The following is a 17,631-nucleotide window of genomic DNA, read 5'->3' on the forward strand; positions in this document are numbered from 1 at the left end:
TTCTCTAATGTAAAGACTCTTGTTTTTTAAAAACAGGTTTAATTTATAACTGTTTCTCTGACAGTCATTTTACAAATATTTTGTTAATTTTGTGATGTTTTTATAGTCTCTAATACATGTAAACATGAATAATCCTGCTGAGGTCGGAATTACAAATATCACATTTAACATACAATTTAGCAAAGTTTGAAGTAGCAGGCTTTGTTTCATGTTCAATATTAACTTCTTTCCAGAAAAGCAATAATAAAATATGTTGGATATTACTGTATAATCTGTTTAGGCATGCCAGCTTTCATTAAGGAACATAAAAGCTTGGCTAAAGAGAAAAAAGGTCTGAAAATCAGAAGGAAAATTTCCCATTTGCTTTGCAGTATTACTCCAGCTATAACCCAGATGTAATCTATATTGATGTAACGCTTTATATAATTCTTGTTAAATAATCACTCAAAACTTGTCTGAAAACAATAAAAGTATAATGTCCATATTGTTCATGCATTTGTTTCTATTCATCCCATTCTTGCGTGCAGTTACAGGCTTTAAGCTTATGTCGCTGGTTTATAGTAAACTTCAAAAAGAATGCCAGGTAGTTTTAATCTTCACAATGTATTGCATGAAAGGAGTAGTTGCAATGTTTGAAGGATTAACTAGCAGGCGCTTTAAACTGGCAACTCATGTAAGCTAGTGTCCCCAGTCAACTTCCAGCCAAGCATGAATTAAAGCAGCCAAATTGGCAGCTGGCATTAAGGAGCACTCCTACATTGCATGGGTCTTTGGTTTTTAGTGGAAGGCCCTTGACATCAGAAAGGGTTGAACTTTGACCTTGACCCTTGCAACCTTGAATATTAGCTAGAGTAATTTCTTAAGGGTTATTGTGTGTGCAGACCTGAGTCTGTTGAGCATTTAGCAACTTCTAAAGCAAACTGCAAGGAGCTCCAAAATGTGCTGAATCTACATATAGATTCATATATATTATGCACAAAATAATATGTTCAAATGATATTAATGTTGCAGACCCAAGCAGCAGAAAGTTAGGATATGTGCATATGCATTATGATACAGTTATTAATTAAACAAACACATGCTTTTTTTTTTCTACAAAATGGACTGTGCTCACTGAATGAGCAGCTATTTTATATGCAATTTTTCATTGTTCATTGTGTGGTCCCAGGCCTTATTTACTGCACACCATTTAAACTCTACTCTGAATGCAGAATTATTCATTTCCTTTGGGGCTTTTCTATAGTACTCATCACTGTAGCATCTGAGTTTTTCACAAACAATTAATTTATTTTCACAACAGCTCTTTACGTTAAGAGGTATTATTATTCCCATCTTACAGATGGGGGACTGAAGCACAGAAAGATTAATGTCAAAAATATCGTCCAATTTTGGATACCCTGTCTGAGGTACCTTGGGCCTGATTTTTCAGAGTACTTAGCAATATGTTGCTTTTTTATGTTCAAAGTTTGTATGACTTCAGTTGCAGTTGTGAGTGGTCAGTATTTCTGCAAATTGTACCAAAGATCTCAAGTTGGGCACCCACAAAATGTGGAATATGTAGTTAGCGGCCACCTGTTAGAAGTTTGGTGTAAGTGACTTGCCTAGCATCATGCAGGAACTCTGTGGCAGGGGCAGAGATTGAATCCAGTTCTCCAGGGTAGCATTCAGCTACCTTAACCATGAGACCATTCCTTTCTCATCCCTTTCCAGCCAGTTTTAGACCCACCTCATCTCCCTGGGGTCCTTGTTCAAGTCTCGTTGCCAGCCAGTCAAAGTCTCTCACCTCTCTGACTCCTCATCCTGTCTCTCTCCCCAACACTTCCCAATCCCTCCCCAGCCCAGTCTCATTGCTCAGCCAGTCCCAGTATTTCTCTTTCTCACGTACACACTCAGCATCCAGTGCCAATCTTCCCACCCTCCGCTCCATGTCCCAATCCACTCCTCCCCACCCCCAACTCCTCTATATTTCAGTGAAGCTACTGCTTGGGTGCCACCAGGGGAGCATTGAGAGCACAGGAGAGACACGTCTCCCTGCTCTCAGTTCCTCTCTCCCTGCCATTGCTCCAGGAAAGTCATGTTCAGCCCTTGGATGGAATGTGCTCAGCGCAGACACAATCTCCAGAGATTTTAGCTGCCAAATTCCAGTGGGTCTCTACTGAGTCGATATGCGGTGAGATTTTTTTTTAACTAGGCAAAATGTGGGCATTTGCGCAAAAGGCACATCCTTGACACCAGGGCAACACCCTCTACTAAATTGCTGAAAAGCTAGGTGCTATAGCGTCTCGGTGAAATAGCAGGGAGAATTTTTTTTACAACATTTCCCCCCTAAGCTTCTTGTCAGAAACAGCTGAACTGTTTTTTGCAGAAACTTAAAAATTAAATTAAATTAAATATTCCAGCCTAAGGCAGACGCCCAGCATGGAAAAAGTCAGCCCATTGGTTAAAGACCAGTAAAGTTGTAAGCAACTGAAAACATGGTCTCATAAGGGAAAGTGTCAGGCAACTTTAACTACAGGCAGTGCTACCAGTCGTGCTTATAATATACAAAATATATATAACATACTTTAAGAGTTGTACCCATTGCACTGGTTTTATCCTCTTCCTGGATTATTTACATATTTACATATTCAATTTCACCTCTGGATACTGGAGGTTTTAGGATCAACAACAATCAACATGTCATGGTGGTGCCATGGCATCTTTGTCACAAAGGATTGTGAGGTTCCCTAGCTACTGATGTTGTGTGTAAAAAGGATGGAAGAAATGTTATTTAACAATGGACATTCTGCAGCTGTGCATTTAACAAAATAGAGCTATTAAGAAAGCTATATAAGGACTATTAAAACCATATTAATAAATGATCATCAGGTTACATTTGAGAATTATTGCAGTGATCAGGAATACTGGATTCCCAGAAGGTAATTTTCCTTCTCTGGTAAAGCCCCATCCCCTCACATCCTCTTGATAACCTTTATTTTTAATTATTAACAACACTAGGTTATTTAAATAGTTTAATTAATGCAAAAATACATCCTTTGGCATTATACAGTTCTGTTCCCCAGTGTCTCCAGGACAACAAAGACCCAAAGAACAATTTCTGTTCTGTTGATAAAGAATTGTTCATTACAAGGCTGATTTTTCTCTGTTGTTTCCTTGATAATGTCAGCTAAATTTTCAAAGGGAATACTTAAAAACAAACAAATACAACAAAACAAAACAAAAAAAAACAGATCAGCTGGTGACTAGAGAGAAATCAAACCAGATTCACTAGATGTCTTCATCTGCTTCTACCAAAGTAGGACTAAATCAAATTTCGGAATCCATTTCTAATGGCAACTAGGAGTCTGTAGTCACTGAAAATATGTCCTACTACTTTGTGTCTCAGGTCCCGTCTTAAATAAATTCATTAACCTCCTTGGGAGTGTTGTTTGAGTAAAGAGTGTAGGTCTGTTCCATAGCCTGTAGGTTATTGGAATTAACTTTGGATAAGCTTTAATATGTAAAGGTTGGAGAATTAATCAAATTTTGCTGCTTCATTAGCAATAATATTTACTGAGAAAGTTTCTCTTTAGTTATTGGAAACTGTATTGCAGAAGGGTGCTCCAGGTTTGAAGTTTCAGTCTGTATTGATACACATTTTAACTGCATTGTAACTGTTCAAGTTACTCACCTGCAAAAGTGTTAGTGAAGGGCCTGACCTTGCATTCTCATGGAAACAAACCTAAGTTGCATGTTTGAGCTGGAAGTGCATATGGTATAGCACCATGACTGATAGCAAAGCCTTAGAAGAAGAATTGAGTTTTGAATCCATAATGGATGTGAAATGTAATGAAAAAATCCTATAACACCTGTACATTCAGTATCCTGTATTAGTCTCTCAGCACATGAAAAAGGTAATCCTCTCATGAATGCCTTTAAACTATTTTTCAGATGTTTGTTTGTGTTTTTAGATGATGTCTTGTCAGATTGTGATGACCCATTAACTTTATGTACACTTGAATGTATTTAGCAGACCCTTGACTTTGAGCAAGAAAACACATTGAGCCAGATCCTGATCTGGTGGAGCTATGCTGGTTTACATCAGCGGAGGACCCATTTCTCTGTTACAGCAGTTGTAGATGTTGAACATGCAGTATATATATTGAATGGACGGTGAACTCTTTGGCATTTGGAAGGTTTTGCTGAAAGGGAACATGTTGAACAAACCAAAGAAGAAGAAAAACCTTCCAGCTATTATTTGAGGCAACTGTTATTTAGAAATTGCCTCATCCAATGCCCAGGAAAGTCAATGAAAGAGCTCCAGCGGGCATCAGTTCAGGCCCATACTGCAGTATACACATTTACAAAAGGGCGCTCACTCATTATGGCAATTCAATTATTCAGCATTAACCAGCATCATATCCACCTTTATTTTTCTGCTCTGTTTGACCTTATGAAATATTGGCCCCTTTCCAAAAGTTTAAACTCAGCTGAATATGAATGCTTTTCATTTTGCATTCTCAGTTAAGAATGCCACTAACAGAGCACTTTTCTTCATAAATCTGAATTAATTAAATTAGAGTGTGCCAGTGAAAGTGACCACTTATAAATACAGAATCCAACTTGGTGGGTCTCGTCCTTGAAAATCCCTCTTATTCGGAATAACTGATCTTACATCAAAGCAACTTGTGAAGACCAAGGGCTCTTTCATTTTTTAATAAAGAGATTTTCTGCTCTAAAGGCACACCTGACATTGTTTGCATCCAGAGCAAGTGGTCTGTAATAAGTGGCCCAATGGAGGTTTAAGCCTGCTTTCAAGGGTCATTGGCTTTCCTAACTGTTACTTGATCTGTTTGGAACTGGCTAATTTGTTAATCAGAACAAGGCTTAGATCTTACTGTGATTGTCCCTGAATTGCTGTTGCATACATACACAACTTTTTAAAAAAAGACTTCAGTACCAAATTTTGATGTTCTTTGCTAAAAAGGAAAGTGTAGCTGCATCCAGCACAATATAATGACTCATGCCATTGCAATTGCAGGCTTTTTACTCTATTTAATAATATAGAGTATTAAAACTAAAGAAGATAAATTAATGTTCTTTTAAATTTTGCATCAACAACTTGCCTCTTTATCTCATAATTATACTAGACCCAGTTACGATCTTACTTCCATAATTGTGCCTGAAATTAGAATTAGCCCTTCATCTCTTTATAGACTACAGTGGAATGTTAGACCACTTATAGGAAATTGTAAAAGCTCAACATGTTAGAGAATCTGAGGGCTTGTCTACATGAGGGTGTTGCTCTGGTTTAACTTTAATCTGCTTTTAAACCAGTGTAGTTTAAATCAGTGCAAAAGACTGTGTGGACACTTATTTCAGTATAAAAGAGACTTACTTCAGTGTAATTAAGCCGCTTCCTAATTGACTTAAGTGAAACTGAAGCTCTTATACTGAAATAAGTGTGTCCATGCAGCCTTTTTTTTTTGCAAGTTTAACTACATTGGTTTAAATTCACACCTTAAGTTATACTTATACATATTTCTCATGTAGACAAACTTTCCCATGTAAACACACTCACTCTGAATAAGAAAGAAATATGAAGTAAGGGGCTCAGTCACTGCTAGTGGAAGGAGAAGTATTAAGTAGGTTGGAAAATCAGTGACCTGCTTCTGACAATACGTCCTGACTTGGCCTCAGGGAGAAAACTTTGACAAAACATCATCTGTAAGCAGGATGTTTCAACCCACTGGCAATCCACATGATGGGTATATGGTTGAGAGGCTTCTGGGAAAATGAAATGCTGTTTTTTAATATTTTTGAAAGCTCCTTGGACAGACACTTGTCCTGACATCCGCCCATTAAGATGTAATTTCCAGTTCAGTTAGCATGCTTTGCCTTTTTGAACTGGTCACTTAGAAGTCATTGTAACTGATGTGTGCCGCCTTGCATAGCCTTGTGTATGACTATTTAGCTAGAAAAAATAGGAGTTAAATCTTTAATGATACAAATACTGTTGCAGTTACGTGTACAGGAAACCTGATTTCTAAGCCATTCTGAGACCCTTTGTAAGTAGAATATTTGTAAGGAAAGACATGTTAGCAGCATCTCTTGATCCTTGTTTAAAGGATACTATTGACAGCATGCTCCTTACTCCATGCACACCTAAATCACTTGGATAATGCTGTTTTCCATAAAACATTAGATACCAAATCATTGTCCTCCATTTCCTCTGTCTACCCAGTACATTACTCTAGGTCAGTCCCATCACATGAAATAAAATATATTCCTAGCACATCACAGTTAGTCTTTAACTGATTGACTGTAGTTAAACAGTAACAATGAGAGCGTTCACATTAGCAGGGCCAGTGGCAAAAGCAGCCACACAAACAGGTCATTCATGAGAAAGGCGAGCTTTTTGATAGCTTGAGCCTTTTCTCAAAACACTGCAGAGTGAAACAGGATTATCAAAGGAAAACTCAATCTAGCCCTGCATCTCAGGTAGATTACATTCTAAAATGAAAGGACTCAAGGTATCAAGTAAGGCTTGTTAGTGTTCAACACGGAGAAGTCCACCATAACCAGCTCTGGGAGGAAAAATGGTGTTCTCTGCTTGGACTTCTGTAGTGCTATGAAGTTATTTCAGTGCTCTTGATGGCATAGTTACACAGTAGACACAAAATGAAAGCTCCCAACATTAGTTGTAATAATAATTGTCTTGCCAAGACTGGGGGAACTCTCGTTTACATCAGCCTCCACCCCACCCATTAGAGGATAGAGCTGACCAAAAAGACCATGGGGATGACTAAATCTCTCCAGAGAAGATGAACTAATCTTCCTCCACCCCCACCCACTTTGCACCTGTGGATGATCATCCAGCAAAAAAAGAAAAGGCAGGATACTGAATGCTCAGTTAGCAAATACAATCTTAGTGTCAGATACGCTATTGGTCTATGTGCAGACCACATAACATGCCTATTGCTTCACTTCAGATGGTATGGGAGAGTAGATTCTTGTCCAGTTAAGCAGCTTTCCCACCTCTCACTTGTCTCCTTTCATGTCCTGTGACATCCCTTTCATGTTTCTGTGTGTTTTGTGAGGGTGTTTTTTGTTATTCTGCTAAGCTGGCTATAGTAGTGCTGATTAGACCATATTTAGGAAGCACCAGGAATTTATTCCATAAGCACTTCTTCTGGATAATGAGTATTTCCTTGAGTGTTGTGGGTACCTAACCCATATTTTTTTTCCTGTGGTATTTGAATATTGGATTACCTGATTATTCAGGTGTATTTTGGTGAGACACACACTGATAAACTCATTCTAGTTTTAGAGGTATTACAGGTTCATAGCAATATTCCCTGAAATGGGATATAAATCAAGAACCAATAATATCTCTGGCACTAGACTGTACTAACCCTGACAGATATATTCCCAGCCTATCAATACATTTTCATTCCTTAGTGTCACATTTTCATTCCTTAGTGTCACATTTTCAAAAACAGCTGCTAAATATGTCTGCAGAAGTTGTGAGTGCAAAACTGCAAACATAAAGTGGGGAGTTAACCCTCTGACTACCTGATATGTGCACACAGGGGGGCTTTTGCAGACACAAAACTGGGTAGGTATTGGATTGAAGCCGCTTATAGAATTTGGCTCTTAGTGATTATATATGATTATTTGCATATTGCGTAAAAAGCCTGATCCTGCAACAGTGGAGTACATGCTGGTATATACAATACAGTTACAGTGGCAGCTAATCACTATTATTGGCCCTTATCCTGGATCACATAGGGTTTAAGAAATTGTATGAAGGAGATGAGTGAGGGAGCTGACTGAGAGGCTGTTCCAGGCACTGGAGGTGGATGATGATACTTTACAAAGTACCAGGAAAGTGTAACTGAAAAAAAAAAATCCAACACCACATATGTTGTTGTTGTTCTGAAATATGAAGATGATTCAAAGAAGATTTTCAAAGTAGGTGTCATATGTATTATAAGTATGGATTCAGTTATTTAGAGTATTATGTTACTGGATATTTTGACTATAGGAGCAATTAATTCTGCAGCTCAGTATACACAATACCTAGATTTTTATCTCTCCCTTTCCAATTGGATGAGTAATTTTGACTAATACACCACCTCCTCCATTCCCAGTGTTCAGAGAAAGAAACTTAAAATATTTATAACAAAGTGTTTGAAATTTCAGGGTACTTATATACCATGGTGGTGATGAGAATGGTGCAAAAGTGTAGACTAGAATCCACTGTTTTTCAGTTGCTTATAACTTTCTCAAACAATTTCCTCTTGGCCAGGAATTTTTCATGCCTGATCTCTTTTCAAAGTCAGGTGGCTTTTTTCCCCGGTTGATTTCGGGGAAAGTTTCAGCAAAATTTGCTCTGCCATTTTTGAGTTCTGGGTGCATTAATACAACTGTAAAAGAAATTTTGTTCAGATGTGGCTTTTGTCATTGGGCTTAAGATCTAAGAAACAAGCCAATTCTGAAGGAAACTGATTCAGTCGTTTTAAAGTTATCAGAAATGGAAGTGACTTTGAAAACTGGTGACATATGCATGGCAGACTTTACCTTTTCAGTTTTCTGCTCAATCAAAAGCAGCTTTTTTCCTTAGAGTTTTTATATCTTATTTTCCCGAGTATTATAATGCTCTGAAAAAAATTACATTTTTCTCCACAAAAGATTTTAACAGAAATTCAGTGAATACTTTTATTTAAATTAAACCATGGATCCTGCTATGTCCTTGTAAATATTAGCAAGTTTGCTTCCAAGGGTGCTAGTTAAGCAAGTGGAACATTAGAAACAGCTCCTTAAACCTGATCAAAATCGTGTGTTAAAGATTAACTTTAGTTGTAAGCATATGTTGCAGGATGCATACAGATGTGTTTATCATTACCTTTAACCACAACATTTTATAATTCACAACATACTCTCAACTACATCTCCCACCATTGTCAAACTTAACTGTCATTAAAACAATCAAGTTAGTGTTGCTATATGATACTGGCCAACAGCGAGGGTGAGGTCTATACACAGATTTTGTACAGAATATCTTTTTTTTCAGTTAGGGTTGTGATTTTTTTTTAACCCATACACTTGTACCAACCCATAATGTGCACATTATACTAACATAAAGGTGTCTTCCTGTACCGGAATAAGCTGTGCCAATATAAACATTTTTATAACTGCATCCACACTAGGAGGATTGTATTGCATTAATTATACCAGTATATTTAAGAGAGACAACTTGTGTGTGTAGACAAAACCCCAGGCCTTCATGGGCCTCCTCCCCCCGCTCCCTACAAAGGGGCCAGACATAATTTCATTTCACTCAGAAACAGTCTAATTTTCAAAAGAAAAAGACCACAGAATTTTACAGAGTTTTTGCAAATTTGCTTATGCAAGCCTCAAATGGTGGGGCTGCTGAAAAGGCACTGCCAATAAATAGTGCAGTTCTGTACACTGACTTTTACCTTAGTTCTGACGCCCCCATGTTAACCTGCTTACTCTCTCTCTCTCTCTCTAATGCAGGGGTAGGCAACCTATGGCACGGGTGCCGAAGGCGGCACGCGAGCTGATTTTCAGTGGCACTCACACTGCCCGGGTCCTGGCCACCAGTCCGGGAGGCTCTGCATTTTAATTTAATTTTAAATGAAGCGTCTTAAACATTTAAAAAAAAACATATTTACTTTACATACAACAATAGTTTAGTTATATATTATAGACTTATAGAAAGAGGTCTTCTAAAAATGTTAAAATGTGTTACTGGCACGCGAAACCTTAAATTAGAGTGAATAAATGAAGACTCGGCACACCCCTTCTGAAAGGTTGCCGACCCCTGCTCTAGTGGATCATGTCTCCCGCAACCAGAGGCACTCACAGGGGAATATGCGGTCTCTGTACTATTAAAGTCTGTTTACTGGTTTGTTTGTGAACGTCAGTACTTTCCAGTTCATGACCTCAGTTCAGGAAAGCATTCAAGAATACTCTAACTTTAAGCACATGCTAATGGAACTTAAGCATGCGTTCAAGTTCTTTTCTGAGTAGGGCAGCTCCCCTGAATCAGGAACGAAGTATCCAGGTAATTTGAGAAAACAAGCATCTTTACCTTCAAATACTATTTTAAATATTGTTGTAAGTGGCAGGTTCATAATAATGCCTTGGCCCTTTAGCTGTTTTTAAGGCAAAACTGTTTAATTTCCTCTGTTAAAGTATAACTTCTTTCCCAGCTTTGCATACAGTCTTTTACTATCCAACCTCGTTGCCTCATGAGATTATAATACTGTACTCAGGCACAAAAAGTTAAAGTTGGATTTTCACCCTCAATTCAGAATAGAGTTGCTTTGATTAATTGAAATCAGGTGCTAATTTATGGCCCAATCCGGCAACCCTTATTCACATAGGCAGTCTCACAAAATTCAATAGGAATAGATGTGTATATTAGATCTACTCATATAACAAGGGTTTGGGGATTTGCACTTTCTGCTTAACTTAATTAGTGGCACATCTAGGTTTTCTTTTCAAATCAAGGCCACCAGGCAGTGGAATTCATAAGTACTGGTTTGCCAAAGTAGAATTTCTTCTCAGAAAAACAAAGCAAAAATGAGAAAACTTGTCTTTATTTTAGTTAGTGTTTCAGTGAAGAATGAAACATAAAATCAGAGAGAAGAGCATGCGCTCTAAGGAATAAATGTAACAGCTTCTGAAATATTTAATCGATATATCCTATGGAACCATCAAATACCTTCCACAGTTTTTAAATTTCGAGTGTACTTGTGAAAAATTCAGTATGAATTTTAGGGAAAATCTGACTAGCATTGCATGTATTTAGTTCTGCTGCACCAATGTTTATAGAACTGGTCAGAGAGTGTTTTACTGTAACAAGATGAATATTTATTAACAATTCAAAATGATCTGTTCCAAAACGTACAGTACACTCACAGAGATGTTTTACCACAGAAGTCCAGGTGTTTCCTGTCGAAGTTTGGAATGGCTATTAGCTTATGATAGGTTTACTAAGCAATGCTTTTATAGCTTTAATATGCAGCAACAAAATATTTTACTTGATGTCTAATGCCTCAAAATACAAATGGTTACAGTCACTGAATGCAGACATGCCTTATTTAATGCATAAGATGTGCTTGAGAAAGGCATGTATCATATGGGCTATGAACTGTTATATTAATTTCTTCTTCCAGATCTTTGCTATGGTTTTCTAAAGAAGTGTGCTAACCCTCCCCAAAAACACACAAGTAATGTTTTCAAACAGTTGCAAGTCAAAGGTTTAATTTCTGGTTCAGAAAGCTGCTGTATTGTTAACACCTCTGCTTTCTGTGAAATAGAAGTATTAAGCATATACCTGGATGGTTATACATTGTGATTATAAATAGAGCCAGAATTAATATATAAAAAATATATGGCAATATACCTATCTCATAGAACTGGAAGGGACCCTGAAAGGTCATTGAGTCCAGCCCCCTGCCTTCACTAGCAGGACCAAGTACTGATTTTGTCCCAGATCCCTAAGTGGCCCCCTCAAGGACTGAACTCACAATCCTGGGTTTAGCAGGCCAGTGCTCAAACCAGAGCTATCCCTCCCCCCATCTAAAGGACAAGCACAACTTCTTAGTGATTTGACTTAAAGTGAATACAGTTAAATGCTAGCTTTACATACATGTATTTGGATCATCACTGAAGAATAGTAACTTTTTGTTACTCTTCAGACTAGGTTGCCACAGCTCTTACACAATCACGCAGGAGAGTAAGTTTGCAACTCCAGCCATGGAGGGGAGCGCAGGGGTTGTTCCTCTGATACTTCCCCCTACAAACAATTGCATAAAGGTAGCGAGGGGCAGAAAGTGGGAGGAGCCCTGTCTCTCCCTACCCCTCCCATACTAGCCAGCCAGACACATATGGGAAAGCACGCTGCTCGGTGATAAGGGATGAAGTGATTTACTCCTCCCCACCAGAGCAGGCAGGGAGCAGGAGAAGAAATGAGACTGTCAGGGCCTGTCTTGATGAGCGAAAAGGGTTGGGGTTTCCAGTCACGGTAGCTCAACCATGATTCCTTAACATGCCTAAAAAGTCATGTGAAGATGCAAACTAGACTTTTTTAGCTTATGCTACAAAACACGGCCAGTTCACACAGCTTCAGACATATTAGTCTGCATCTTAACAGGGCTTTTCAATAGACTTAAGCTAACCTAATTGAAACACATCCCCTTTCCCTACCTAGACAGAGTCTTAGTTACTATTCATTTTCTGATCTGCTTCTGGGACAGTGCAGCTACATGTCATCCCAAACTGAGAGAGAACTGTAAAATCACAACCTAGCTCTTATTCATAACAGAGATGCACCATTATAGTTAACGTCTATCAGATTTTGATTAGCTATTTCTGTATTCAGAATTATAAACACCCGTAAAATCTGATTTACATCTGAAAATTGATATTACAGAGCTTTGACTCTAGAATAAATCACACCCATTTTTTTCAGACTACAAAAATGTGCTGTGGCCTACTTTGTGACTTACACTGCCATGACATGGTCCCCAGCTGGAAAGTTTTACTTTAGGGTTGCAAATACGTGACATGGTGAAAAACTATGTACTTCTAACAGTTCACTTAGAGAGGAAGTTAGGGTTTTGTTTATTTCTGGTTATCACAGATGGACTCAATAAAGTTCACAGTCTTCAGAGTGTCTCACTCAGATCCAGATTTTAAAGTGCTCGGCACTCACAGTTGGAGGCAGATTTTCAAGAGTGCTCAGCACCGGTAACCTCCCATTGCGACACTTATGACCCCAACGAGCTCAGCTCTTTTGAAAATCTGATGGGTGATTGTGGGTGCCGAGCCTCCCTGAAAATTCTGGTCTAAATGATTAGAAGAGCAATGGAAAGCAAGAATTTCTGTACAGTGTTTACATGTGACATTGACATCCCTGGGAATTCTACAGCAGATAATGGATAGTATAATGAATCTTCATTTGCTGCCCCTTCCCTCTAGCTGGCATATTGCACTGTTTATGGGATATAGCCACCCCCTTTTAAGCACTCTGCCCTTAATTCTAGGTGTATTAATAATTAAAATATACCATGCAAAAAGGAAGTCCAGAAAAAATTATAAATACATAATAATAATATAATAATAATTAATATCAACCCCCCCCACACACATTGAACCACCTCTTTCTCAACCCACCCTCTTCCCAAATGCCTGAAAGGAGAGATGAGCTTCGCTGGGAAGCAAGTTCCACAACTGACATCAACCTCCTCTGTTTTAAACCAGAGGTCTCCCAGCTCAGGAGTCCCTGGTGATCACAACAGAGGTGGGGATAAATTATGTCTCCATGTCTCAAACCATTTAGGGCTTTGTAGGTTGAAATTCTTAAACGCCACTGAAAGTTTAGAGGAAACCAGTGTAAAGTACATTTGTATGTACTGTCTAAATGATGGACCACTTAATAAACCTGCAGCCACAGACGGTATTAATTTCAGCACTGAGATGGTCTCAAACAGTAGTCGATTGGAGGAACTTCACAATAGCCTCGTTTTGAGGCATGATTAACCACAGCAGAGTCTCCATGCTAAGAAAGGACACATTTGACTATTGACCACAGCTGCTGCCTGACCATCCAGGAGCAGCAAAAGATCTTACAATATCCCTAAATAATGAATCTATATAGCAGAGTTGACACTTCCTCAAAAAGCAAGACATATCAGTCCAGATTCAAGTGTTTCTCTCTGCAAAACAGCAGGAAAATCCATCACAACAAGGACACTTAACCAAGTGAAGCCAGGCAGGGTTTATTAGGCTTTGTCCCACTTGGGATAATTTTGCTTTATGAGTTTTTGTGGGTGCATTAGTGGAAGGACTTTCTTTAGTTCCCACACAGACACAACCTAGGATTTCCAAAATTCTGTATGTCTCAGTCAGTGAAATTCACCTGAAGACCTCTGCCATTAGCACAAATGAGCCTTCTCTCTTCCGTCATTCATTACTGGTTATCTGTATACCATTGTGACTGTGACAGCACGGCCAGTGGAGAGAGTAATTTTAGAGACCGCTGTTTCAACAATAGCGGACAAAAGGTTCTAATAAAGTCACGGATGGCCATCAGTAGAAAGTTGTGTCACTGAGAAGCATTCTGCTTCAGAGCCACCTAGAAATGCATTAGTTCCATTAACCTCAGAGGGCAGATTATCAACTCAAGTCCCTTGCTTTGACAGTTTAAGCGTGCTCTAGTCACAAACCAAATGAGGAAATAGTTGATCCAAGACAAAAGTATATTCTTCATGTGCCTAATTTCTAATCCCTGCCTAATGTCCCAGTGATCCCTGCTCTGTGATTTTAGCCAAACCTTAAGATAGTCTTGAAGGCTATCCATGAAAAATCACCATCTCTGTGGACATCAGAATCAACAAGTGCCATCATTTTCAGCAGCTCCAGCGCCATCATGGGAAGGATCCCAATTAACACCTTCATCAAATGGTCATAATGATAATTTGTTTCCTTGGTCAAACAAATTGCCAGCTTTGTAAATTACACTTCTATTCTTTATTTTATTTTAGATTCAGAAAAAACCAACACAAAAATGAAATAAAGGGAATGATAATATGGCAAGTAAAATCTTACAAACTGGGGGCACAATCCTTCAAGCCCTTATTGGCACATATGGCACCCTATTATGGATTATATAGCAATTGAGATATAGAATAATGATGTTAATCAAAAATAAAATAAGCATTGCAGAAGTCAAGGAGTTCCAGTCCTCTCTTCTCCCCACCCTCCCATCAGTGAGAGGAAGCAAGTGGTGACATAGAACAGTTAATACTTTCTGCAGTGGGTGGAAGGATGGATAGCTAGATAAATAGCAGGTTTAGTTAGGGGAGATAGGGCATAGCTACTTCTATGCTGCCTGCTCCCAGCACTCCCTTTCCCTCCCCCCTGGTGCCAGGGGAAACAGGAGGGCACTCTGAGGATAGGAAGGGACATGGTTGAAATACCTTGTGCTCCAAAAATATGGGTTTATTCCAGCAGTCAAAAGTTAGAACAGCATTGGGGCTGCTCTAACTCACAGCACTTTCTGAAACAGTACCCAGGTTGACGGTGTGTTGTGTACAGAAGTACATCCTTGTGTTTGTTTTGAACCTGCTACCTATTAATTCCATTGGTTGACGCCTGGTTCTTGTGCTATGAGAGGTAAATAACACTTCCTTATTCACTTGTTCCACCTCATTCATGATTTTATAGATGTCTATCATATATATACCCGCTTTTCCCAGATTAACAGTCCCAGTGTTTTTAATCTCTCCTCATACTCCTAAGCATTTTTGTTGCCCATCTCTGTACTTTTTCCAATTCTAATTTATCTTTTTGGAGATGAGGTGACCAAAACTGCAGGCAGTGTTCAAGATATAAGCATATGATGGATTTATATGATGGAATTATGATATTTTCTGTCTTATTATCTATCCCTTTCCTAATGGTTCCTAACATTGTTAGCTTTTCTGACTGCCACTATACGTTGAGCAGATGTTTTCAGAGAATTCTCCACAGTGACTCCAAAATCTCTTTCTTGAGTAGTAACAGCTAATTTAAACCTTATCATTATGCATAGTTGGGATTATGGTTTCTGATGTGAATCACTTTGCATTTATCAACACTGAATTTCATCTGCCATTTTGTTGCTGAGTCACCAAGTTTTGTGACTCTTCACAGCCTGCTTTGGATTTAACTAACTTGAGTTGTTTTGTATTCTCTGCAAACTGTTAAACTGAAATGAAAAGTAACTCGTTCTTACTGAAAGAGGAGAAGGAAGAGGCTTTTCTACCTTCCTGGGGGGAAAAAAACAAAGTAAAAGCAGTTGACAAGAGTCAATGTATCTTCAGGGATTCTTTAAAATCCTTTTATTTATTAAAATACATTGATACAGTTGCACATATTCATTGGTAACATAAGGATTTATCTTAGAAAAATTGAATGGAAGGTCATTTTATTTCACTGTCGTTTCCATAAATTCAGTCCCTCATTTCTTTGCTGAAATGCCATCTAGCAACCCCTTACTGCTAAAAGAGTCACAGCAGATATCCCCAGAGCTCCTAGATTAATAGACTACTACAAGGTCTAACTTTCCCCTCTCTCCAGCTCACTGTTGTTGCAAAGAACCCTCTCTATAGTAACATCATTAGGCTCAGCTCAGGAGATGCAGATCACAGGGCAGATCTGTTCATCTTACTCAAGCAAGAAGTCCCTCTGAAGTCAAACTAGCTTCATAGCAGCTACTGTGTTGAAAAACTCAAGAGCTCAAAATCAGTGCTATAACTGTGGCACTTATCTCTATTTTATTTGTTTGTTGAACCACGTTGGAATTTAAGTGTGTGTCGGTGGGGGCGGGGGGAATCAAGATAACATTAAGAATGATGTGATTTTTAAGCTCTGATATCTCTCAAACTACCAAAGCTAGAAATCCCAGTATAAATTCCTTCGGGACTAGGACATCTTTTTAAGCACTAGTTGTGGATCAATGATATCAAAGAAAAACACATGATTCTTGTAGAAGGTTGTTTGTTAGAGAGACAAGAGGCCCCTCCTCTTTCTCCCACCCAGTGAATTTCCAGTGTGGGAGCAGAGTTGCAGAAAAAGTGAGAAACGTTCTGATCCATCTGGCTACTCCTGTAGCACCCCGTGACCAGAAAGCTGCCCTCAAAAATGGTTTATCCAGCTTTAACATGTGCTTCAGCTATGGGTTCTATTTTGTAATTGTCCCATTTGCCTTTTGTTCAGCATTCTTAGCCAAGAAGAAAGCTTGCGGTGCCACTGAGTCTTTGAAGTAAGTGTGTGCTGGGTGATAACAAATAAAGGAGTCCCAGGGGATTCCCTCAAAAACAAAAATGAATGTAAACTGGCAATTTGTAAGGTGTTGTCCAGCTCAGAACTATTTCAGTCAGCATCAAAACTTGTTGCCCCTAGAGTGCAGGGAACAATAGGCCTGTCAAGTCAATGAAAATGCGGTGGACTTTGGATCCAACTCATAGTAAGCCTTCAGGTATCATATGGAGGAGGGAAAGCAGGAGTTGCTGTTCTTTGGCTGAGTACTGTAAGATGTAATTCCATTAAATCTCAGGCAAATGGTTTCAGCTCAAGTTCAGAGCTGCTTTCAGGCAGCTCTCTTGAATAAAACCCTCATTATTTCAAAGATTTACCAATTGTTTCCTTGATTTGGAACCCTGGAAATGAGAACACATATTTTTCTCTTTTCGCTGACTCCCGTCCTTTTTGGATTATGTGCCCTACGGGTGAAGTGGTGATTTGGTCGTCTGATCATGTAACAGCACAGGACTTAATGAATAACACATTTGTACTTTCCATCCTCAGTCTGAGAAAAGGCCCTATAAATAAAGGTTATTGGCCTTCAGATCAAGAAACCAGTTTTCTAAATAATGTCATTAAATATTAAATTATATGTATATATAATTACTAGTCAGAATGTTAAATACTGTATAACCTAACCATATGACCTAATTTAATATCATTTTATAAATGCTTGAATTCAATTAAATAAAACTTTTATGTAATTTTTAAAATATTTGCTTGGTTTTCCCTAGAGTTCACAGTAGGTTACTATGAGCCAAACTGCAT

General features: G+C 38.6%; 1 protein-coding gene and 1 long non-coding RNA gene across 4 annotated transcripts in view; one reads left to right on the forward strand and one right to left on the reverse strand.

Moving 5' to 3' along the window:
• The window catches only part of PDZRN3 (PDZ domain containing ring finger 3), a 204,537-nt gene that overhangs the window by 86,853 nt on the left and 100,053 nt on the right, over nt 1–17,631 (forward strand). The window lies entirely within an intron of this gene.
• The window catches only part of LOC120368761, a 193,780-nt gene that overhangs the window by 2,033 nt on the left and 174,116 nt on the right, over nt 1–17,631 (reverse strand). Inside the window, exon 5 of one of the 3 annotated variants that reach the window (XR_005582771.1) lies at nt 16,019–17,381. The exons of the other annotated variants lie outside the window; for them this stretch is intronic. This is a non-coding gene — a long non-coding RNA (uncharacterized LOC120368761). Of the gene's footprint in view, nt 1–16,018; nt 17,382–17,631 lie in introns of those variants that run through there. 3 annotated transcript variants of the gene reach the window in all.

The sequence above is a fragment of the Mauremys reevesii genome, linkage group 7 (assembly GCF_016161935.1).
Source record: "Mauremys reevesii isolate NIE-2019 linkage group 7, ASM1616193v1, whole genome shotgun sequence".
NCBI lineage: Eukaryota > Metazoa > Chordata > Testudines > Geoemydidae > Mauremys > Mauremys reevesii.